This window comes from Oryctolagus cuniculus, chromosome 14 (assembly GCF_051225735.1).
Source record: "Oryctolagus cuniculus isolate XC-2025 breed Fujian yellow rabbit chromosome 14, ASM5122573v1, whole genome shotgun sequence".
In the NCBI taxonomy this organism is placed as follows: Eukaryota; Metazoa; Chordata; class Mammalia; order Lagomorpha; family Leporidae; genus Oryctolagus; species Oryctolagus cuniculus.
The window spans coordinates 82,304,228-82,328,663 of record NC_142880.1 but is presented as its reverse complement, the minus strand read 5'-3'; the positions used below and the strand labels follow the sequence as shown (position 1 = coordinate 82,328,663).

General features: G+C 49.8%; 1 long non-coding RNA gene across 1 annotated transcript; it reads right to left on the bottom strand.

Moving 5' to 3' along the window:
* Positions 1–416: 416 nt before the first annotated feature.
* LOC149122411 (uncharacterized) lies at positions 417–8,985 on the bottom strand. Its single transcript, XR_016220802.1, has 2 exons — positions 6,860–8,985; positions 417–1,703 (listed from the first exon to the last, which is right to left on the bottom strand). It is a non-coding gene; the product is annotated as an uncharacterized LOC149122411 (long non-coding RNA).
* Positions 8,986–24,436: the final 15,451 nt, after the last annotated feature.

Sequence of the window (24,436 nt, the reverse complement as noted above, 5' to 3'; positions counted from 1 at the left end):
TTCTCATCCCACCACAGCCCAGTATGAGGCTACCCCTATGCTTCCTATCCAACTTCCAACAAATGCATCTGGGAGACAGCAGATGATGGCCCAAGCACTTCCGTTCCCAGCACCCACATGGGAGACTTTGATGGACTTCCTGGCTCCTGGCTTTGGCTTGGCCTAGACCCAAACCTTGCAGGCATTCAGAGGAGTGAATCAGAAGATGGGGGATCTCTTCCTTTCTCTCTCATCATTTCCTCTCTGTGTCACTCTTTCAAAACTAAACAAATCTTAAGACCAAACCAACAAGAGGATACAGAGATGGAGAAGAAGAACATGATGTCCTCTGTTGACAGAACGGGATTCAGAAAGGCAAGGAGGCTAGAACACCCCACCCCCACCCTGAGATGACAGAATATTCTGGTTATCTGTTGGTGTGTACCAAGCTACTTCAAAACTTTATTTTGCTCACAGTTTTTGTGCCCCAGTAATTCAGGAAGGGCTCAGCTGGGTGGTTATCTCACCTCTCCATGGCATTATCTGGGAATAGATAGTCCATTTCCAAAATGACTTCTCCACTCGTACATTTGGTGCTTGAACACTGTGTGTGGCCTGCCTGTGTGTGTGTGTGGTGTGTGTGTGCGTGCATGCATGTGAGTGTGTTTGTGTCTTTGTCATCTGCCCCATCATGTCTTGGGCCTATCACAACATAGCAGCCTTATGGCAGCAGGATTTCTTAAAGGGTAGCTTGGGGTTCTGTGAGAACATTTCCCAGGGCACAGGCAGAAGTTACAAGGCTTCCTATGACCCAACCTTGAAAGACCCAAACATCTCCTCTGCCATACTCTCGTGGTCAGGCAGGTCACAAAGGTCAGGCCTTAGTCAAGGGATCGGGAATTAGACTCCATCTCTCCATGAGAAAAATAGCAAAGCGTGCAGTCAGTCAACTTTCATCTCTCCCCAGGAGAGAAGAATAAAGCAACTGATGTCAGGAGATGGCCAGTGTTGGAGAGCAGGGGCAGTCATTAGAGCGAGAGGCAGAGGATGAGTGCAGCAGGCTTTGAAGGTGAGGGTGAGAGGTTTGAACATTTAAAGAATGCCACCTTTTTCCCCTGGCAGAGTCTCTCTTGTGAACTGCACTCAGCGGCATGAAAGAGCACCGTGATCTTCCCAGTTCCCGGGCACTGGACAATGAAGGAGACTGCGGTTCCCGTCTGAATGTCTCCAGCAGGGGACTTTCGAGTCAGGGCATCTTTGCTTGTGAAGAACAGAAACTCAGCTTAAGAAAAACAAGAGCCTGTTCAGAAGCACAACGGGCAGGCGTGAGAGCCGCCCAGGACAAGAGGTAGGCAAGCAGGGTCACGGGAAGTCAGACACCGCAGACCCCACGGCCCGGCTTACCCCTCTGCTCCTGGCACAGCCTCGGGTCTCTCATCTCTGTGCCAGCTTTGATCTCTCGCTTGTCTTCACAGACGGACTTCCCCTGCTGACTTATGAGAGCACACACGCTGGAAATGGCTGCCCCAGGCCCGCATGGCTTTCATTCCAACGTATCTGATATGCCTTTGATTTCCAGCACCCAACATCATCCGATTACAGACTGTGTGTGTCTTCACTTGAATTCTGCAGCTCAGACATCTGGTTGGGTTAGACCAGGCTTTGGATTGGTCCTTCCAGGGTCACAAGGGCGGCTCTCAATGATGGCTGCAGAGCAGGCTGAGCTGTTTCAAGGAAAGTAACATGAAAGCATCATTTGCTTAGCTCCACCCCCAGCCCCATCGGTGAGAGTACAGGTAGGGGCCAAATTTAAAGAAAAGGTGTATTGGCTAGCGCTGTGGCTCAACAGGCTAATCCTCCGCCTTGCGGCACTAGCACACCGGGTTCTAGTCCCGGTCGGGTAGCCAGATTCTGTACCAGTTGCCCCTCTTCCAGGCCAGCTCTCTGCTCTGGCCAGGGAGTGCAGTGGAGGATGGCCCAAGTGCTTGGGCCCTGCACTCCATGGGAGACCAGGAGAAGCACCCGGCTCCTGCCATCGGATCAGCGCGGTGCACCGGCCGCAGTGCGCCGGCCGCGGCGGCCATTGGAGGGTGAACCAACGGCAAAGGAAGACCTTTCTCTCTGTCTCTCTCTCTCACTGTCCACTCTGCCTGTCAAAAAAAAATATAATAAAAGAAAAGAAAAAGAAAAAGTGTAGGATGGCTAAGTGACAAGAGGGGAGGACCAGGCAGAAAACACGGCTGCCTGGGGCTGGGGACTGGCCCAAGCCATTCTTCTTCTTCTTCTTTTTTTTTTTTTTTTAAGATTTGTTTTATTTATTTGAAAGACAGAGTTACAGAGAAGTAGAGCCAGAGAGAGAAAGAGGTTTCCATTCTTCTGGTTCACTCCCCAAATGACCTCAATGGCCAGAGCTGAGCTGATCCAAAGCCAGGAGCCCAGAGCTTCCTCTAGGTCCCCACATGGGTGCAGGGGCCCAAGGAGTTGAGCCAACCTCTACTGCTTTCCCAGCCCATAGCAGAGAGCTGGATCAGAAGAAGAGCAGCCAAGACATGAACCGGCACCTTATGGAATGACGGCGCTGCAGGCTGGGGCTTTAACCAACTGCACCATAGCATCAGCCCCCCAAGCCATTCTTCACTCACATCCCAAACCCCAGGCTGATGGAATCAGACCCATTTCCTGTAGAACTTTCCTGGCAGCCTTGATATATGAAGCAGTAAAGTAATGGACAGAAATAGATAGTATCAAAGAAGGTTCTTTCTTATCCGGCTCCTACAGAAAATGTTAATGCATACAATAGTGTTAGGGGTATGGGCCCACTCTCCCTACATTATTCTCCAGCATATATGTCTGTACCTAAGTCATAAGGGAAAGATTGATGGCCTGAGTGAGCACTTTAGTAATTTCCACGAAAATTATTAATTAAAAAATGAGTAAGAAAACAAATCCCAGTTGGAGAGAAGTATTAATGGCACTTCATACTGTCATAGAAAAATGCAAATCAGGATTTTCCCTAATTAGCAGACATAAATCAGGATAAATTTTAAATTGACGAGAGCTCTTTCAACACCAGAGAAAGATATTGACCTTCATATGGTAAAGGTAAGTATGAAGTGCATTAAAACCACCATTTCCTCGGTAATCAACTCTCCCTCTGCAGGAACTTTGGACTGTGACACTCCTTCAGAAACGCTCGTTGCTCAGGACTCTCTAAACAGAGCACTGAATGGGATTCTGCTCGGGCAGGAGAAACATGGCCAGACAGTCAAGATCAATTTGTTCCTGTGATTGACATCAGAGCCTGTGTGTCAGCCAAGCTCTTTCATGCCATCTGGGCCCTGATTATGATCAATAGGTATTCGCGATACGCCCGGGAAATGTGCTGTTTGATTACTTTTACGTGGGAGAGGAGACAAAAACATCTCAACACACAGTCTCCTGATGTGGATGTAGAAGAGGGCTGATGAATTATTAGACCATAGAGTTTGCACTGATAAACTTTTGAACTTTCATTGAACTTGTAGATTAAGAATAGGCAGTTTTTCCAAGAGGAAAATTCACCAGACAACCAACAATTTTTCTTTCACATATTTAAGCAAGATGTTCGATCTGGTAAGGAAATAATAGTAATTTATGTCTTTGATAATTGAGAAGGATTATAGTTCTATACACAGAAAAAGCAACCATCACCCAGGCCCTGTGAGTCACAAGCCATTAAAGAAGCTTCCAGCTTAAAAACAGATGAAACTCCAGATTTGGAGGATGGCGTTCTCCAGGAGGGAGTTAAGAAAGAGGAAAAAAATCCCCACGTGCTTGGAAAATTAGGACTCCCTCTCTGCTCTCCTCCCAAGCGGCCGTAATGACGTTTTTCAGGTTCAGCTGGTATCCCACACTGAAAGAAAAGCACGTGTGCCCAGAACCATTTCTCCCTGGGCACACAGCTCCCTGGCAATGGCCACCGTGCCCACATGTCCACTGACGTCCGGTGGGAGGCCACCCTCCAAAAAGTAGCAGGCAGTCGAGCTGCCTCCCTCAGTCCAGAGACCCATTCGTTCTCCAACTGGCATGCGTTGTATAAGCTGTAGGAACAGCCTGGAGCAGATTACAAGTTAAGAGGGGAGACTGCTGACCAGCTGGGCACATGGGTTTGGTACAATTAACTCAATACAAGAAATGATTGTGTTGGGACCTGTGCTGTGGCCTGGTGGGTAAAGCCACTATCTACAGTGCCAGCATCCCATATGGGTAATAGTTCGAGTCCCAGCTGCTCCACTTCCAATCCAGCTCTCTGCTATGGCCTGGGAAAGCAGTAGAAAATGACTCAAGTCCTTGGGTCCCTGCACCCACATGAGAGACTAGGAATAAACTCCTGGCTCCTGGCTTCAGATCGGCGTAGCTCTGGCCATTGTGGCCAATTGGGGAGTGAACCAGCGGATGGAAGACCTCTTTCTCTCTCTGCCTCTCCTTCTCTCTCTACATATCTACGTAATTCTGACTTTCAAATAAATAAATAAAAATCTTTAAAAAAAAGAAAGAAAGAAATGACTGTACTGATGGAAAAGCATCAGCTGAGATCAGGTAACTGAGAAATGGGAGTCACTAATTTTCCTGCCAGGACATTGACCATCCTGTATTAATAGTACATGCTGGCTTGTGTTTCTTTGGCTTGGTTGGAACAATGCACCAGAGACTTCTACTGAATACTGTCCACTCTACAGTTCAGCTGCCCTTACTAATGAGAAATCCTATCACCTTTCTTCCAAGAGATCTTCACCTTGCCTTTGCTTGCTTGGAATCCAGTTTGTATAATCCCACTACTATTTTTAAACATGTACCTTGCCAGATGCTTAAAAACACTGAGAAAGAGACAACCTCATCACAGTTTGTTTTTAGCTGGTGTTAATAGCATTACAGGTGCTATAATGTGAGACTAGAAAACAGTCGATAAGAAAGCAGAATGTGGTCTCCCTGAGAAGGTTAGGGAAGAGGGCAGCTCCACTTGGAGGATCCCAAGTAGGTTATTTAGGTTGTGAGAAAGGGAGATGTATGCAAGTTTTCTCGAATAATGGGGGTTAGAAGATGTTGTTATAAAAGCCTGTGACCTGATAGTGGAGAGTCCTCGGGGACTTGGACAGGCTTAGGGACCCATCATCCTCCATTACCCTTTCCACCTCTCCTTCTCTCCTGGTGTGGCCACCACATCCGCATGTCAGCTCTGTCCCTTGTCTCCTGATCTGGTACACTCAAAGGTTCTGTCTCCTCACACCTGTGGTTCACACTTGACCTCTCGTGACCTGCCTCTAGCTCCTGACAGGAGGTTGTAGCAGTTGCTGCTAACCACCTTATTTGAATTTCTCCAATGCAGAAAGAGCGTTCAACTTTCCTGCGCCCGTGTAGCCACACTCTGCATCGCTGGCCAGCCACTGGATGTAGTGCGGATTGCTGAAGTATAAGCCATTCCCCTGCTGCCACGTGGACAGGGTAAGATGTAAGTAAAGGTGCTCTTCATAGTGGAGCATTCGATTTGTTGAGTGTTGGGGTGCCGGATCCACAGAATAACTGGGAAAGATTATGTGGAGGAGGTGAACATTTGAGGCAGTCCTAAAAGGACCCCAAATGTGCACAAAGATGGAGCAAAAGTGGAGGGAACAGCAGAGTCGAGGCGTGAGCACTTTGGCGTGGCTGGAGCGTGCTGCTCGGCCTTTCCCTGCGTGAGTGTCACCTGGAGAGCCTGTGACCATGCAGACTCCCGCTGAGCGGGTCCCAGGTGGAGCCGGGGAGTCTGCGTTTCTAACTGGTTCCCAGGTGATGCTGATGTGCCGCTATCCACCACTAAGCAGTAGGGTACAGCAAAGGGTACGTCCAAGCCTTGAATGCCAGGCTAAGAAAATGACACTCTACTTCAGTAAGCAAAAGTTCCAAAGGACAATATAATCAGGGTGAAAGGATAACTGATCTGGAAATGCTCTGTGGGACAAATCCGAAGAGAACTGGAAGATGGGCTATTTAGCGATGATGAAGGCCAAGCAAGAGGGAAGAAAAACTAAGTCAGAAGATCACAGTGGAAAGGGAAAAGAAAGGATGTGTAAGAGCAGATAGCTCCCCAACCCAGCGTGCCCTTCCACGTCCGACCCTGTCTCCCCTGGGTGGACGAGAAGTCGCTTCCTCAGGCAGCATCTGGGGACATCTTTGTGTGTCCTTCCGAGGGTGCCTGCTTTTCATTTCAAATCACATCTGAAGATACAGCCTCTCTTTTACCTCTAACCCTTAATTTCATTCTCTCTGCCTAAGTGCGTTTTCTATTGTGTGCAACTTGCTGCATGATTTAACTGTATTATAACCATGTAACTGTGTTATTTAGCTATTATTTCATTGTGTACCAGTAACCAAATTCAGTAACTATATTTGTTCTGCTGAAGAGTTTGGTAGGAAGCATATCTGAAGGGCACTAGGCAATGAAGTAAACTCTATTACTGCCTTATCACCATCAGGAAAATGATCTGTTTGTTTGCAGTTCACTGAAGTACATAGCTAAAGAAATTGAAAGAGAGCTTAGGGAACGTGTGAGCGAAGTCCAGATATGGAGATGGATGGAGTCTCTACGCTGCGGTTCCAGATCCCAAAACATAGCCGCCGAACCAGGCAGCAGGGAAGTTTCCAAATCATGTTTGGACAGACAAAAAGAGATAGGAGAGACAGACCCTATACTGGAATTCAAAATCTCTGTTATTACCCTGCTTGCACAGTTCCTACTATACCTTTAAAATCAAGCAAAAGATAAGCTTGGCGTCACGTACAAATCCCAACTGAAATTTTCCTAAGGCTAAAGGTTTTGTAATATCCTGAGATTATGGATATAAATGAAGAGGACTGTGCTTACCTATTGGATTGTTCGTGCCATTTTGAGGTCGAACTCTTGAGTGCTGAACTTTGGTTTTCTGAAGCCCTTGTGCATTAAATAATTTATACACCGACCAGGAGTTTCAATCCAATCCTTTTCCTTCTAATGAGATGGGATTTTGCGCACACATGTTTACTTATAGTTTAAAAATGAAATAGTTGTCGCTTGATCAAACATCAACAACACAACAACAGTATGTCCTGTATAACATTTTTAAAAGAGAGAGAGAGAGAGAAAAGAAAGAAAAAAGAACTGTCCAGCCCCAGGGACCAGAGCTGTTTGGATCGCACAAGAACATAATCAGAGTCAGGAAGACAATGGAGGAAACAGTCCCTAAGGAAATCAAGATTAAGATGCACACTTCGGCTTCATCTACAAGCGCCAACCTCCCAAGCCCACGGGTCATTTTGTTTGACAATGTCACATCGATTCACATCTCACAATGTGCTCTTAACTTCGGAATCTTAATGTGCTGGCTGGAATGAGCTGTATCTTTGAGCAGAGTCTCATCTTGACTGTGGTCTCCTTTGGAGACACTTTTCGGTTGCATGGAGACATTGGGAAGATGCTATTGTTGTTCTGGTGAGTGGGGACCCAGGAAGAAGTGAACTTCATGTATGATATTTATATATATATGTTCACATGTGTGTATAGATACAGGTACATGTGTGTGCACGTGTGCATATGTAAAACCGCACGTGTGGCCTGTCCTTGCAGGATGCTGGAACCCTGAACTTTGAAGAGAACACGCACAGTGGAAATGGGTTCCACGTTCAGGAGGGAATGTTGCAACAGCACAGGTCACGGTACTGGGAGGAACCCGCTGTCCTCTGCTCCAGAGGCAAAGTGCAGTCCAGGCCACTTGGGAATTGCAGGGAAGAAGGGGTAAGGCTTCGGGGAAGCGAGGCCGTGGGCAGGAGAAGAACTGAGACGTGGCTGGGCCCACTTCCTATCCCCGGCTTCTCTCCGTGTTGGGGTTCAGGACTCTGAACATGTGTCTGAGTGCCGTGTGGTGGTGGGGCCGGGGTGGAGCAGAGCGAATGTAGCCTGCCTCGGTGATGGTCTGTGCTGTCCCAGGGACTTCCTCCGGAAGGGGCTGCACCCATGCCACAGGTCCCACCTCCTGCTTCCTTTGTGCCATTGTTTTTCCCAGTTCCATTAACCCGCCAGGAGGACCTTCTTCATCATAGCATCCTTCCCTAGAGAGTTTAAGTGACTGATCTGTAGTCACACAGCAAGAGAAACCAATATGGCCCCGGGTTCCAGATGGCTGCAGGCTCTGTCCTCCCACCTGGAGAGTGACCAAGTGCTGCCCATTGGGGCCTACCTCCTGGGCCACAGGATGGACACTGGGTTCTCAGCTGGCACCTCCTCTCCAGGGCTGCAGCCTGCCCATCTCTGCAGAGTCAGCCTCTAGGCCGGGTCATCATGGAGCCCACTGCGCTATCCCAACTCCACCCTCAGAGAGCAGGAGGGCTGAGCTTAGGAGCCTGAGCGAAGATGAAATTAGAGCATTTTTAGTGTCATGACAATGACTGGGAAAACTCCATGAAGACAAGAGCTGCATTCAGCCTGTCAATGTGTATTGAGAAGAATCCTGTGAAAGGCTACCCACGCGTAGTTTGGGGGAGTGGAGTTGAGGGGTGGCGGAAAGGAGAGTTGAGGATGTGTGGGAGCAGTTCCCATCCAATAGAAGTTTGGGGGCTGAGAAGCCTTGGGGAGCACGCTCACGCTCACGGTACAGCAGCCGGGGAATCCACGTTGGAGAGCCTGGAGCAGAGAAGCTCGCTGGAGATTGGGAGGGCAGGGGACAGCCCAGCGCTGGCTAGGCTGGACACTCTGGAAGACATCCGCAGCTGAGTTGCACGGGAGCCAGCATGGACCAGCATGCGGCTGTCAAAGAGTGACATCCTTACCTTCCTGGAGACCAAAAGAACAAACGGAGGCACTGGGCTGGGCAGGTGTGGCGAGGGCCGGGACTCGCGGCTCCCCCTGCATTCCAGACTTCTGCAGGGCACCGTCCTCCGCTGTAGGCTGCAGAACATGCTGGGCTCAGTTTCCCAGGATGCGTCGAGCTGGAGCACTTGCAGGAGACCCCAGATTAGAGGGCGACGGGCAGGGCGCAAGACCCTTACTTTGCCAGCCCGGATGGTGGTGAGGAGGTGGGCGAGTGCAGACACAGTGTTTCCCGGTCAGAACAGAGAGACTCATTCCATGAGATGGAATGACTGTGCTAGGAAGTTCCAACCACGACCTGCCTGTCCAGCCCTTCCAAAATAGTTGCGGGCCAATTAAGACCGATTATGAAACCCTGCCTGTCCCAGTGAGCGGGGCACCTGCTCTTGTCTGAATCGGCACAGGCAGAAGGCAGCCTCTCATATCTGACATCCAAAATTGATCATTTTTTAACACGTTCGTGTATGTGACACAATTTTTTCAGTGATAATCATGTAATAATCAGTTCTTCTTCTTCTTCTTCTTCTTTTTCATTCATTCATCAGCTTTAAAATAATAATTTTAAAAGAATAAGTTTCAATTTTAAGGATATTCTAATTCCACTAATTCATGTCAGAACTAAAATTTGCGTTGACTAGATTTTAAACACGAGCTAAAATTCCAAGTGGTTGTGTAAAATGACAGGACTGAATTAACTCGGGTTTTGTGTCTTGGCCTTGCAGCCACCATGCTTGTCATTGGTTATCGATTGTTTAATGCAGGCAACCCATGGGGGCTGGAGACACCAACTGAGCCTGAAGCCACCTCGAACCATCTCAAACTGTTCTTTCTTACTGGGAGTTCTAATTAACTTGCACATATAATGTTTGTTAAAGGATAAGCAATAAAATGTTCTCATCTGAAGCATATGTATACACATCCCTAGTACACACATACACAAATGCATGAATGTATTTGCATATAATTGAAATTCAACAGTCAGCACAGCGATTGTTTACAATGTGGACCAACATGAGCTTTCGAGGGAGGGTCATTTCATCCTGACACTGCTTCAAACAAGAAGCTGCAGACTGACTGAGAGCCAATTGCATGATTGGCTTTAAATCCTCTGGAGATGTTGCAGCGCTGCACTGTGTGCACCTGCGGGGACTTCCCCTGCTGCAGCCCCCAGGTGGTCTGAAGGAGCCCAGACCAGGACTGAGGGACCCTAGGGGTCCTAGGGCCAAGGGGAATCCTGAGTCCAGGTACCTCCCACCTACCAAGACACTGAACCAGAGCCCCCATGACACCCAGATCTTCAGATACTGCTGAAGCATAAAGGTCCCCTCACCCATGGTCTTTGGCAGTGAGGAACTGAGAGCCCCAAACCCTGCCGAAACCCTGGTTCCAGTTCTTGGTGGTGAAGTGACTCACCCGCCTCGTGGGACGACAATGTGCGCTTCAGCATCATGTGCTGGTCATGGGGGCGCACACAGAGAGAGGCATCCAGAAAGCCTGACTCTACTGGTTATGCCACTTTGCCCTAAACCCCTCAATTCCTTCCTTTGCCGGGCAGGTGGACCACGCACCAGGTGTTCACAGGGACAACCAAAGCCAAGGCCTCCAGTAGGGGCTTGCAGCCCTGGGCGAGGCTGGGCTCGGGGTCACCTTCATTCTCTCCCTCCCCTCCATGTGGCGGCCAGCAGGGAGTCAAGCTTGTCTTTTCCCTCTGATTGAGGGGACTTCAACAGAGAGGGGACAGGACACTGAAGACGACTTAAAAAAAGAGCCAATTTCCCACCTGCTCCAGCGACCTCATTGAGCAGCTGGGGTAGGGGTGTACTTCCCCGGACAAAGAGGAAAGCAGCTACTCACCACCCCCAGGGCCATGTGGGCAGGAGGCCATGGGCACGCCCGGCACCAGGGACCTGCAGAGACGGTGACCTTTCTCCTCCAGGCAGCAGCTGGCCAGATGTGCATCGGCGGTTGCTGAGGATACCACCATGGCAGTGAGGGCTGCACGCCAGCTCTCTTACCTGGCACTGGCATCCCCCACCGTAGGACCGATGGTGTTGACCTCCTTTTGGCCAGGCAGAAGGGCAGGGCAGGCTAGCCCTGTGGCCCATGCCAAGGTGCTGGGCCTAGGCAGCCGTGCATGTCAAAGACAGCATTGGCACCTAACCTGAGGGTTGTACTGCTGTCAGGTCCCGTCAGCCTGAGATCTAAGCACTACAGGCCTTAATTACTCCTGGGAGCAGCCTGGGGGCCAAACAAAGAAAGGCTTGTTACAAAGGTGGCTTTGTTGAAAGGGCCTTTGTCCCAGCAGCGACATTGCTCCCGGCACCCTTTCCATGTCCCCAGCCCAGCTAGAGTAAGAAAACAAGTCCAGCCACCTCTCTCTGTTTCAGAGACCTGTCCCTAGGCTCCCACTGGCCCAGCTGTGCTGGCTGCGGGACCCCCTGTGCGTCACACATGCTTCCCTATAAAAATGGAAACAATCACTGGAGCTTCACGCTCGACTCTCCAGCCCCAGGTTGAGTTCCCAGGGCTGCTGGGGTACTGAGCCAAGTCCTGGCACTGCCGAGCAGTGTGCCTGGAACTGGGCCCCACTCCCCCCACCTGCCCTATCGTCCATCTATCAGAAACACACCCCCAGTAGGAAAAGGAATTTGCAGGGGAGCTCTCTTTCCTACCCGTATCCAAATTCGTTCCTCGTCCGAAGTGAGTGGCAGAAACCCAGCTTCTACTACGCACCTCGCGAAGGGGGGGCCGTTCCCTTCCCCTCACTCCCTAGAAACCAAGAGGCAGGCTGGCGACTGGCACTCAGCCCAGCCAATGCTCCCACCCACCGACGCTTGAATTTCCAGGGCGTGAGGCTGAGGACCAAAGAGGGTGGAGCGTCCTTCCGGGCTGGTGGTTCGGAGTCCGAGGCAGTGAGGAGGCGACGGTGGCGCCATCCTTGCATACTGTTCCCAGATGCACTTGTGCTCCGTGACTGCTCTTTCCTGCTGCTTTTTCTGGGCCTGGAGCTCCATTCTTATGTGAACTCTGTAGGCTCCTGGACAGCCTTCCATTCTTCTTCTTCCACAAGTACTAGACTTGGAGTGTGTTGTGTCACTGAGTGTCCTGCCTGAAACTGTGAAAAGACACAGGCCAAGAGGCAAGTACCCAAAGGGCGGACACTTCGTTACTCTGCTCGCACAATCCTAGGTATCACAGCATTATATAAAATGGTGAAAATGGGCAACAGAGCTGTGAAGTGGGTAAATGACCTGCGATCCCTCGACTCACAAGAGCCAATCATCAGAGCCTTGGGCACGGAGAGGACTTGGTGCCGAGTGAGCAGGATGGAGATGGTATGGGCAAGATACTTGCAATTCTGTCTCATTCAGGCTCCTATCGCCTGCATTCGGCATTAGCAGGCACTCCCACTAATACATATGGAATGAATGAATGAATGAATGAATGAGCAAGCCATTTGCACAAGGGAAGGGTGGAGAAAAACACCTTTAAATGCTGTTAGTGACTAGTACAGGTTTGTTGGATTTTTTTTTTAAGCTATTGTTTCATTCTCTGTATTTCCAGTATTTTCCATCATGGGGTTTTACTCATTCTCCTGAGATGGTAAAAGATGTTACCCCAGCCCAAACCACCAGGAGGTGACCCAAGTTCCCCTATGACTTCCATGCCCTCTCCAGGGGTGGGGTCCGACCTGGAACCAAGCAGAGTGATAACCGCAGAGGGGCAGGTGCACCCCTTGCCAAGTGGCACAGCTCAAACGAGGCAAATCCATGAAGGAGCCCAGCTCTGCTGCCCAAATGAACACCGCCTTCCTGTGGGCGGTGGGCACCCAGTGGCCATCACAGCCACAGCCCGCCGGAGCCATGCAGCAGGAGTCTGTCTGGGGCCATCACGTGTCACCAGGTGCCCCAGGCCAAGGCAAAGGCCTTCCTGCCATCCTCCCCTCCCCTCCAGTTGTCATCTCTCCCACTTCCTCACCCGGGCTTTGTCACCAGTCCATACACACTGCACAGTCTAAACAATGGCAGATTCGGTAGCCAGAGGGAGTTCAAGGGGTCAACCACCCCCATCAGATTGGCATTCCGATGAGGCCACCACTTTTTAGCGAGCGGGATCCTGTCCCACCTCGGAATGACAAAGCAAGCAGGGAAGTAGAGGAGTCAACACTCTCCGGAAGTCAGGTCAGCTTCAAGCTAGCCCAGAGCTCTCGCCAGAAAAGAGGCTATTAGGATGTTAATCAGCCAGGTACCGTGGGAGGAAATTAAATCTGCTACAGATCATGAGGCAGAGCTGGTCTGGACACCTGCTAAGACCACCATCTTAGGACCACCACTGTTCTCCCTTACTGCCATGGTCACATGCTCTCTCTCTCTCTCTCTCTCACACACACACACACACACACACACGGTTTCATCATGACAAAATAAAGTCAGGCAAAGGCAAACGCCAGACAGAGCAAAGACAGCACACAGGCCAGCACAGCCCCGCAACAGCTCTGGTTCACCACCATCACTCCCTTTCCTCCTGCGGCTTCCTCGTCCCCTTTTCCTATCAAAACACACTGCATCCTGGCTTGATCCCACCAAAGACCACAACCCCCAAGCTCTAGGGCACCTCCCGCAGGCACGTTTTCTTGCTTAAAACTGGCTGCCACCAGGTGACACAGGCGGCTCCCGGTGCAGCCCCAGCTGGGCAGCAGCCCCGAAGTTCTGAACCCTGACTCAGCAGGGTCCTCTTCTGCCATCTCCTGAGGTTCCAAACCAGGGGGCCAGGGACCCCTCCTCAGCGTCCCAGCTACTGACTTTGTAGATCCCTCCTCTTAGCTGCAGAGCTACCCACACCAGCTAAGGGCGCCCCTCTGCCAGTACCCTGTCCAGCATCCGGGTCCTATTGCCCCCCAACCTCTGCCTTTGTTTCCCTAGCAGTGGGAGCTGCTTCTTACAGTTACAATGTCTGAGATGCCTTAAGGATCCTTTTTATTTTTTCCTCTTTGGTTTGATACTATTAGTGTAATCAATTCCCTTTATTAAATTCTCTCTGTTCAAATACCTATGCTGATCAACTCTTCGCTTGCTGGAGAAGCATTAACAATTCTAATTTCCTGGATCAGTTTTCTGAATTCATTTTAAATAATCATGCATTGAATTTTTCCAGTTACGCCTTAATTTTATAATCATTTTTTTAAAGCTATGGTGTTTTACTGACTGGACTCTTACAGACAGAAGAAAAGCTAGCAGGCATGGACATGCAAGCTGGACGAGCTGAAGACAGCTTTCTGGGGCTTTGGCTGAGTGAGAGTGCCATCAGCCCCTGGCCTGGGGTAGGGAGAAAAGCTGTTCGCCTTTCAGGTTCGAATGATACTCCTCAGGGCGGTGTTCTGACCGCAAGTCCCCACCCGCCACCCCATTTCTCAGTTAGATTCTGAGGAGTCTTCAGTATACTTGAACGGTGGAGGGACCTATGTCCTTCCTTTAAATAGCCAGGTATTCCAGAAGAAAAGAGCGATTCTGAGGAAAGAGAATCGAAGTAAGGAAAGAAAGGAAGCCCCAACTGGAGCAGAGAATGCTGTGGAACAAATGCCAAGAGCGAAGCAACCTAAGTGCTCCTAAAGACCGAAGGGAGGCCACCACACTCCACATGGGGGGTGCGAGGAGCGCCATTAAAATCACAGGTGGTTGCAATAACCACACATACATTTGGTGCTGAATTTCCAATCCCTGTCTCCTTACTTTGGGAGCAATTAGTCTCGGGTGAAAAATTGCACTTGCCGCTAATTGCACCTGCAATTACCTACTTCCGGGTGCAATTAGCCACTTGAACCTAATTCTGAGTGTGCAAGTGTTTAATTGCGTATGTGAGGAGGTGATTCCAGACACAGTTAGTTGTGCCCTCAGTCTTTGCACCTGCAACTAATTGTGACTAATAAAACAAGTCTTCATACAAGTCAGGTTGAAGGCGCATATGGTGATCCTGTTTGGGGAACCAAGAATTGGATTGGTTGGGTTGATAGAGACTCAAGTGTACTACAGGAACAAAGGGGCAAATTATTAGAAATTGCCATTCTTTGGACCTATGTGTTTTCCATAGCTCCCTCCTACAGTCACGCTCCTCGCTAAGTGTGGAATATAAAGGCAGCTGAGTAGAGGCAGGCACCCTGCCTTGGCTGGCACACACATTTGCAAAGATAACAGAGTAACTCTGCTGATGACACTGAGGGCCACCCACAGAGCACAGGTTGGAACTGCATTCCCATCGATCTCTATGGTTTGTCCAAAACACATAGGCAATGGGTATTTATTGAGATCCTACTACGTACTAAGTCACATGGTGAATGAAGAGATTCATTTCAGGTCAGCTCCACAAATAATTACTGAGTACCCACCATAAGCTTGATATGTCAATGGGCCCATGAGCCTCCTGGGAAAATCCATGTATTCCGTCATTCTACAAAGACCTATTTATTGGGGCTGGTGCTGTGACACAGTAGGTTAATCCTCTGCCTGTGGTGCCAGCATCCCATATGGGCGCCAGTTCTAGTCCTGGCTGCTCCTCTTCTAATCCAGCTCTCTGCTCTGGCCTGGGATAGCAGCAGAAGATGGCCCAAGTCCTTGGGCCACTGCACCCACTTGGGACACCTGGAAGAAGCTCCTGGCTCCTGGCTTTGGATTGGCGCAGCTCCGGCCATTGTAGCCATTTGAGGAGTAAACCAGCAGATGGAAGACCTTTCTCTCTGTCTCTCCCTCTCACTGTCTGTAACTCTACCTCTCAAATAGATAAATAAATAATCTTTTTTTTTTTTTAAAAAAAAAAGATCTATTTATCAAGCCCCAGTGGAGGAAATAGATGTTAAACCACTGTTTATTTACACAATTATGGCTTCCTTACAGGTGCTATGAGAGCGCATGATTCGTCAGAGTTCCTTAAAGAATTGATTCTCTAGCTGAGATTTAAAAGATGTCCGGGGTTCCCCAGAATAGGGGGTGCGGGCAGAAGGGATGGGTGCAAGGGCTGTGAGGTAGGAAGCAATGCGCCGGCACGAGGACGGGAAGGGACCAGAGCGGCTGGAGCAGGGGGTGGGAGGGAGATGTGAAGTTGATATGACCGGGACAACTGGGAGAGTGTTCCTCAAGGGACCCGGACACCGGCCCTTGGAGGGTGGTCACTTGCCGGATAAAGGACAGCGAGTGGCCTCTCAACAGGGCCAACAGAGACTCCTGATGAGACAGATTGGTTTGCCCCTCTTCCTCTAATCTCACCACCAACAACCTGGGCCCTGAAGAAGCCAGAGAGGGGAAGGAGCGAGAGGGTAAAACTTGAACTCAATCCTTTTTACTAACTGCACGGTCCTGGAATTCAGGAGCCTCCGTGGGTAACTTGGATTTGGAGGTGAGACTGAATGAAGCTTTAGATCAAACTGGACTGGGCCTTGACTTTTGGAGAGTAAATCTCTTCGTGATCATCGGGACTGTTCTAGTAGCTGGAAGCAAGGCAGAGAGCTCTGGGATGCGGTGAGACGTCCATGCAGGCGGAGCCGGAAGGACGCAGCCTCTGTGCGCTCCAGGGGCAAAGCAGCGCAGGCCTCCCGAGGGTAAGACCTCGGGGGGGGGGGGGGGGGGGGCGGACGACGCAGGGCGAGCAGAAGGGCGAGAACGCGGGTGGAGGAAGCCCGTCCTCTACTGGATGGGAAGTCTCAGGAGGCGTGGCCCTGCTCACGCGGGCTTCTGCAGGGTGAGGCGCAGGCTTGGAGGAGCACGGGCTGACGCCACATGGAAGGAGACCCTGAATGCCAGGCCATAGGGGTTAGGAGTTTCTAGCATCACACACGGCTGCTTCTCCAGGCTCTGAACAGGCAGCAGAGTGACTCCGTGGGAGCCCGAAGCAAGGGGTTCCTCTAGATGAGCTACCTTCTGTGGTTCCGAGCCTCGCCCTCTTTGCTCTCTGTGTGCTAATGGGGATGTGAGCACCCCTCCCCGTTGCAGCCCCTCCCCGGCCCTGCAGGCCAAGATGGCGCCTGTGCAGTGTAGGTCTTCCAGGTATGGGAAGAACAGCACAGTGCTCGGCCTCTCTCTCGGGGCAAAGGCTGGCTCCAGGCTCGCCAGTGCAGTCACTCCCTCTTCAGCATGTGCGGGGACTCCATTTCCCAGCCTTCCAAACGGTACGATTAGAGTCTGGTCACTGGATTCTAGAACAGGTCTGACCCTGAATCTCATCGCGCAATCTTCCACTTGTTCTCTCACCATTCATGAGAGAGGACATCAAGGACTCCTGGTGGCCGGAGTCTGCAGCCCCCCTGGGCCAGGAGACCTCAGGCCTACCCCGGACCTAAACACGGGCAAGACAGAATGGCAAGCTTGGGTAAGCCACTTCGGTGCGGGTGTACTTATGACCGCAGGGTAGCCGGCACTCCACAACACACCCACTCACCACTTGCCTGAGTGTTCCCCACGACCCTCTTGCTTCTCTGCCCTCCGAACTCCTTGCACAGCTGCCTGGGCCCTGGTCATGTCCTTGCAGCAAGAGATGCACTGGTCCAACAGAGGTGAGGAGGAGAAGGCCCGCCAAGACTCAGGCCTTTCTCTTCCTCTGGCTCCTACTTCTAGGCACTTCTGTGGGCTGTGCCCTGTTCTCTGAATGTTCACATAGGGGGCTTCTCCTCAGTAGAATCAACCCCTCTGCCGAGAATGCTGATGCTACCACCCACCTGTGCCAGCTCACCAGCACTGCACCCTCCCCGGTGCAGGAGCTGGCCCTACATGTGCATTGTCTGTCTCCTTGTAGGATGCCATCTTCCAGAGGGCAAAGCCCAGATTTTGCGGATTGCTGATGGTTGAGAGCCTGAACATGTCGGGAAGTGTGGAACAAACGCGTGGATGGGGGTAGACACTCTTGCCTCCAAGTCACAGAGCCTCCCTGTCTTTGCAGATGAGGACAGGGACCCCTTTCCAGCCAAAGGCAGCAGAAAAGCAGCGGCGGTAACTCCACCCTAACTTGGATGTGATTTATTCCGATGAAAACTCAGGGGGAATTGTTTCAGAGGAATCCATAAAACAAATGTCATTTTCACCTGGAGAATTCACCCAACCTTCTAACCAATTTCAAATATAGCTCTTTAATGCAGATTTGACAAATCTGAAATCTCTTACCCGAAGCCATTTATCATCTCATGTGCGCCTGCCCTGCAACACAGTTTTAAGTTACAGCATTTTAATGGAGTAAAACACTTCTATAAAATCATCAAAATACCCTAAACCACAACTGTCTATAAGAAATTGATGAGGTTCAAGCATTGATTCAACCCGTAAAACGTCAACCTTGCCATTGGCACTAGGGGCACTTCCAACACAGCAGCTAAGGAGAGGGAAGAATATCTAATGAGGCATTTTGTATGTCTATGTGGTTTCTCAAACTGGAAATAGATCAATGATCCTTACAAACGCATATTTCAGCAGTGTATTCATAAACAATAATCTTGGTTTTCTATCATGACTTGAATGTCATTCTTTTCATAACACAGCTGAAGACTTAATGATTTACATGGACACACAACCCAGAGCTTAGAGAGGTAGGGCAACCTTGTCCATGTTTGATTTTTAAAATGTCCTTGCATATGGAAGCTGTGTGGGCCATAAAGGGTCTACAGTCTAGTAGCAGACATAGGGCATATGACCAACAACTAGTGAAGAATATCATAGAAACTTCCAGCTATTTCATGAACACAATACCAAAAGAAGCCTAGATTAACGCCATGGGCTAAATCAGGGTGGAGAGCGTGTGGCCCATGGGCCATATACAGCTGGCAAAACCATCTGATCTGACCTTGCCAAGGTAACCACAGGCAGGACTCAACATTCAACAAATCTATAGCAGGCTGATGTTTAAGTTGATCATTTTGTGTTGCCCATGAATGATGTTATAAATATCCAAATGGCCCTTGGCAGATTAAAAAATCCCCACCCCTGCAAAGAAAACACATCCTGCTGGTCCCGCTTCACGGGCACTATGGCGGAGCCCAGGCTCTGCTGGGTAGGGCGCTGGGTGCTCCAGGCCAGGTCAGCCAGAGACAAGGTCTTCTGGTCACAGGGTGGTGGGTTCACCTGGAGACTTTGTCCAGGAGAGCTCTCACTGTCGTCCACCTGCCTCTGCAGCTGGAAAGGTGGCGCGTGCCCAAACCCTATGACCCAAAGCTACCTCTCTCTCTATCTCAGCCACTTCCCTTGCAGAGGCCAATTCCAACCAAAAATTCCAGGCAGACTGCTGCGCGCACTGACAGATGGCCAAAGAGCATCTTGCCAGTCCAGCCCGCAGCCAAAAATAACGGCCACTCGGGTAGTGCAGGCTGGGGAATTTTTTTTTTCCCTGTTGCTGAAACTTTGTTCAGAGTTATTTTTTGTTTTGGTTTTGGATTTTGTTTTGTTTTTATCATTTGAAAGCAAACAGAGTAACTAAAGAAGTTGTTCTACCCCCTTCCCACATGAAGATCATGGGTTTCGTTGACTCGTGGTGGGTCATGACCAGAAAGGTATTTATTCACCTCCTAAATCTTTCCAGTCACCGCCACAAAGGCAGAGTCTGGCAAGCACACGCCCTCCCCACCCTGTCCAGCAGTGCCTCTGCATGGCCAAGGTCACGCAGGGGCCCTACCGCCAGGCTGTGTGTTTCCTCCTCGGTTTAGCTGGAGGAATGCAAGGGCAGGCTCTGCTCTGGGCTCCCCGCCTGTCAGTTCAGTGCCCACCACAAGTACTAAAACAACCTCAATTCTGAATTTATTTCTTTAAAGGGATACAGAGTCCACAGCACCCAAGCCCACGATGGATCTGCCTGTGACACGCAAGGCTGTCACCTACCACGTTTTTCACAGACCAACAACCGACAGACACCTCCTAGCAAATCCCATCCCCCCAGCAGGTGGCAGGAAATGGAAGCACCTAAAGAGAGCCCAGCCAGGAAAGACAACCCTCTTCTCGTGCAGTCTCCAGACAGGACAAGTAAGAAGCAATTTTGCAAAACAATAACCTTCAAGGGTTGCGATCTCTATGTACTTCTGTTCTTCGGAGGCAGAACGTGTTCTGCCATCATGTTTTCCCTGGAGAAAAAAATACCCCATCCATTTCTACAAGTGCTAGCAAATCACACACATGTATTTTGTTTCTTGTCATTCTGTAAGCTGCTCAGGAACCAATAAATAATGTATGTATTTAATGCATTAATCATCTATCCTGTATATCTGTACACCGCACACACACACACACACACACACGTGCTCTCCGGTGCTTGTGTCAAAGCTATCTTCTCTATTAGTGGAAAATAAACAACATCTTGGGTTTCCCACCTTCATGGAATTAATATCGCATCTTGTCCAGCAGATGAGTAAAAGGTGCTAATGGGTCCCTATTCTTTCCAGAAAACTAAGAGAAGGAGCTTTCCTAAAAATATCCCATTGCAAATGTTCTGAAATTACTCCCCCCCCTTTTCTTTTCTTCCCAGAGAAAGTCATCATTTACTTGGATGACACTTGGTTTGGAGAGGGACTGTGGCTCCTAAGTTTCAACTTGGTCTATGCAAGTTGCCTTCCTTGGCTTCCTCCTGGAATATGTATCATGCTTGTCATGGAGGGCTGCCCCTGAGCCCCCAGCGGTGCCAAGCGTGCTACCAGGTGCATGTGTTTGGCAGCCCCCACCTTCACCGCTGTCTGCAGGCTCCAACTGAATGCAGCCGTGGTCATCATTCACACCCCCGTGGCAATGGCATCTTGGGGTGCCACCAACATGGCTGCAAGCTGCCAGCGTGACCCCAACAGCTGCCGAGAGGCGCGCTCATGTGCTGTACCTGGCTCAGGCTGGCCTTCCTGCTCCTGCTACCTCTCTCCTCACATCTCCCCCATTTGGAAGGCGTTTGTGTTCCATCGAAGAATCATCAGGATGGCAGAATCCTAGAGCTAGGGATCTCAAAAATAATGTGGTCCAATCTGTTCTTTCTAAAGATAAGGAAATGGAGGCCCAGGGTGGGGTGGGGGTGGCTAAGTTCCTTGGCCAGGTTCAAGCAGGTGGTTGTTGGGAGAGCAGAGAAGAGAATTAAGTATTTGAACTCACTTTCCAATGCTCTTCCTTTTTTAAAAAAGGTTTATTTCTTTATTTATTTGAAAGTTAGAGTTACACAGAGAGAAGGAGAGGCAGAGAGAGAGAGGTCTTCCATCCACTGGTTCACTCCCCCACTTGGCCGCAATGGCTGGTACTGCACCTATCCGAAGCCATGAGCCAAGAGCCGGGAGCTTCTTCCAGGTCTCCCACATGGGTGCAGGGGCCCAAGCACTTGGGCCATCTTCTATTACTTTCCCAAGCCAGAGCAGAGAACTGGATCAGAAGTGGAGCAGCTAGGATTCAAATCAGTGCCCATATGGGATGTTGTCACTGCAGGCAGTGGCCTTACCCGCTACACCACAACACTGGCTCCCCAGTGCTCTTTCCACTATATGGCTAGCTTCTCAACATGTCTGGGAAGTGTAATACAGTATGAGTTAAATTTACACCACGATCCACAACTATGTCTACAAATATGTGACTATCACACATATCTCACAAAACAGCACTTGCCTTCACTGTGTGAGCAGATATTTTTGATTGTGGTATATTCACTTAAAACTATTCTCTGGAAATTACTTAATTAACCCATGTACTAAAGTCGGAACAATACAGAGATTAGCATGACCCCAGCAAAAAGGTAACATGCAGAATTTTCCCTATTTTTTGTACATTTATCAAAAGTTATTTTTCTTTCCAGGGGTGCTATGTGTAGGTGTACAGTCCTATAAGTCACATTTGTTTTCAGTTAGACACATCCGTCGGATGTTGGATTAGATATAGCACACGGTGCCCTCCAGCTCCAGCCTGGCACAGTGCAGGAATGATCTGACTTCCAATCAGGCCTCAGCTCTGAAAGGCAGAACGATCTAGAGGAGAGAATACTAGACTTAGAGTCAGGCCAGGATCTGGTCCTGCCTTCATCAACTACCAAATGTGAAATTTGGGTGAGTTTCCTCTGGGTTCTGTTATCTCACCAGTAAGCTCAAGCTGTTGCTAACCCACAGAGTTGTGAGAAATAAATGAAATGATGCAAATTAAAACACTAACAGGCCCTATACATAAAACTTCTCCTGGAATAACAGTGATCTTAAATTTTCACATTTCAAAGAAATACAAGATTTCAAGATGTTTCTGGGTTCTCATCAAAACACCTGCATAATGCCTTACAAATGAATTGGGTAGAATAAAGAGAAACTATACCTTGAAAATGCTTTGGCAGGTGTTTGGAGAGGAAGGGTTGACCTTAAATCTAGAAGATGTTCAGACTCGAAAAATAGAAATCATGGTGGCCAGTACCATGGCCTGTCCTGGAAAGAGAGAGGGACAAATGTGTCCACAGAAAGTCCTCTAGCAAGTATGAGGAGAGAGCTGATTGCACCCTTAGCAGAGTTTTCAGATGGAACAGCCGTGCTGAAAGCCGGCGGGATGAGGGAGGCGAGTGACTGGAGAAGATGCGCTTCAGGGGCGGGTTCTGGTCTTTCCATCTCGACTCTGGTGTCATGACACAGAGGCTGGGTATGGTTTAAGTGATGCAGAGGCTGGATTCAATTCCAGCTTTGGACCCATTCATGCCAACCAATTCTTTTTTTTTAATAGGAATTTTTTTAAAGACTTACTTATTTGAAAGTCAGAGTTACACAGGGAGAGGAGAGGGAGAGAGAGAGAGAGAGAGGTTTTCTATCTGCTGGTTCACTCCCCAATTGGCCAGTACTGCACCAATCCGAAGCCAGGAGCCAGGAGCTTCTTCCGGGTCTCCCACGTGGGTGCAGGGTCCCATGGACTTGGGCCATCTTCTACTACTTTCCCAGGCCATAGCAGAGAGCTAGATCAAAATTGGAGCAACTGGGTCTCGAACTGGAGCCCATATGGGATGCCGGCGCTTCAGGCCAGGGAGTTAACCCACTGCACCACAGAGCCTGCCCCAATGCCAACCAATTCTATCAGAAACCTGATAAATTGGTTTTTTAAAAAGATTTATTTATTTACTTGAAAGGCAGAGTTATGGGGCAGGGGTGGTGGGGAGAGAGCTTTCATCCACAGGTTCACTCCCCAAATGGCCACAATGGCCAGAGCTGGGCCAGTTCAAAGTCAGGAGCCAGGAGCTTTTTCCTGGTATCCCACATAGTGCAAGGGCCCAAGCACTTGGGCCATCTTCAGCTGCCTTCCCAGGTACATTAGCAGGGAGCTGGATCAGAAGTGGAGCAGCTGGGACACGAACTGCTGCCCAGATGGGTTACCAGTGTCACGTGCAGTGGCTTTAACCACTATGACACAATGCCGGACATAATAAGTTATTTCTTGATGTTTCACAAAGCCTACAATGTCCTTCCCAAGAATGAACATCAGAAGGCCCTTTAATAGCTGGTAACATTGCACAAAGCCACTCTGAAACGGACCGAGAAGCCGTGCTCAGAGACCTCGCGGCTTGGACAGCCAAAGCCATCCCTGGCTCTACTAAGGCAGAGTCGCTGCTGCTGCTGGCTGAGACATCACAGATGTTGTGATGAGGACCCTAAGAGGAGCAGGACCCCGGCAGGTACAGAGGAGACAGAAGTGGCGTAGGAGGTAGCTTTTTTTTTTAAGGTTTATTTATTTATTTATTTGAAAGTCAGAGTTACACAGAGAGAGAAGGAGAGGCAGAGAGAGAGAGAGAGAGAGAGAGAGAGGAGAGAGAGAGAGAGGTCTTCCATCCACTGGTTCACTCCCCAATTGGCCACAATGGCCAGGGCTGCGCGCATCCGAAGCCAGGAGCCAGGAGCTTCTTCCAGGTCTCCCATGTGGGTGCAGGGGCCCAAGCACTTGGGCCATCTTCTACTGCTTTCCCAGGCCACAGCAGAGAGCAGGATTGGAAGTGGAGCAGCTGGGACTTGAACCGTCGCCATATGGGATGCCAGCACTGCAGGTGGCAGCTTCACCCACTATGCCGCAGCGCCGGCTCCAGTAGCATATTCTAATTCGTGAAATCAAACACGCCCAGTGTTCACAAGCTGTTACAGGGAGCTCAGACGTGTGGCTCTTACCTATAGTTTCAGAGAAATCTCTTGTTGAAAGACACCAATATGGGTTCCGGTTGACAAAGTATGCAGTGATTCATGAGTGTCTGTGTCCATGCGTTTCAATGGTTCCACTCACACAACCGAGTCCACAGCCCCACAAGTAGGGCATTAGGAAAGAGCACACCTGCAGCCGGTGCTTAGCCCAGCTGTTGAAACATCTGCATTCTGCATCACATCTGGGTTCCCCCCTCCCTCCCTTTCTCCCTCCCTTTCTCTCTTCCTTCCTTCCTTCCTTCCTTCCTTCCTTCCTTCCTTCCTTCCTTCCTTCCTTCCTTCCTTCCTTTCCAAGATGTATTTATTTGGAAGTCAGAGTTAGAGAGAGAGAGAGAGAGATGTTCCATTGGCTGGTTCACTCCACATATGCTTACAGCAGTTGAGGCTAGAAGAGGCTCAAGCCAGGAGCCAGGAACTCCATCCAGGTCTCCCACATGGGCGGCAGGAGCGCAGTACTCAGGCCACGTGGG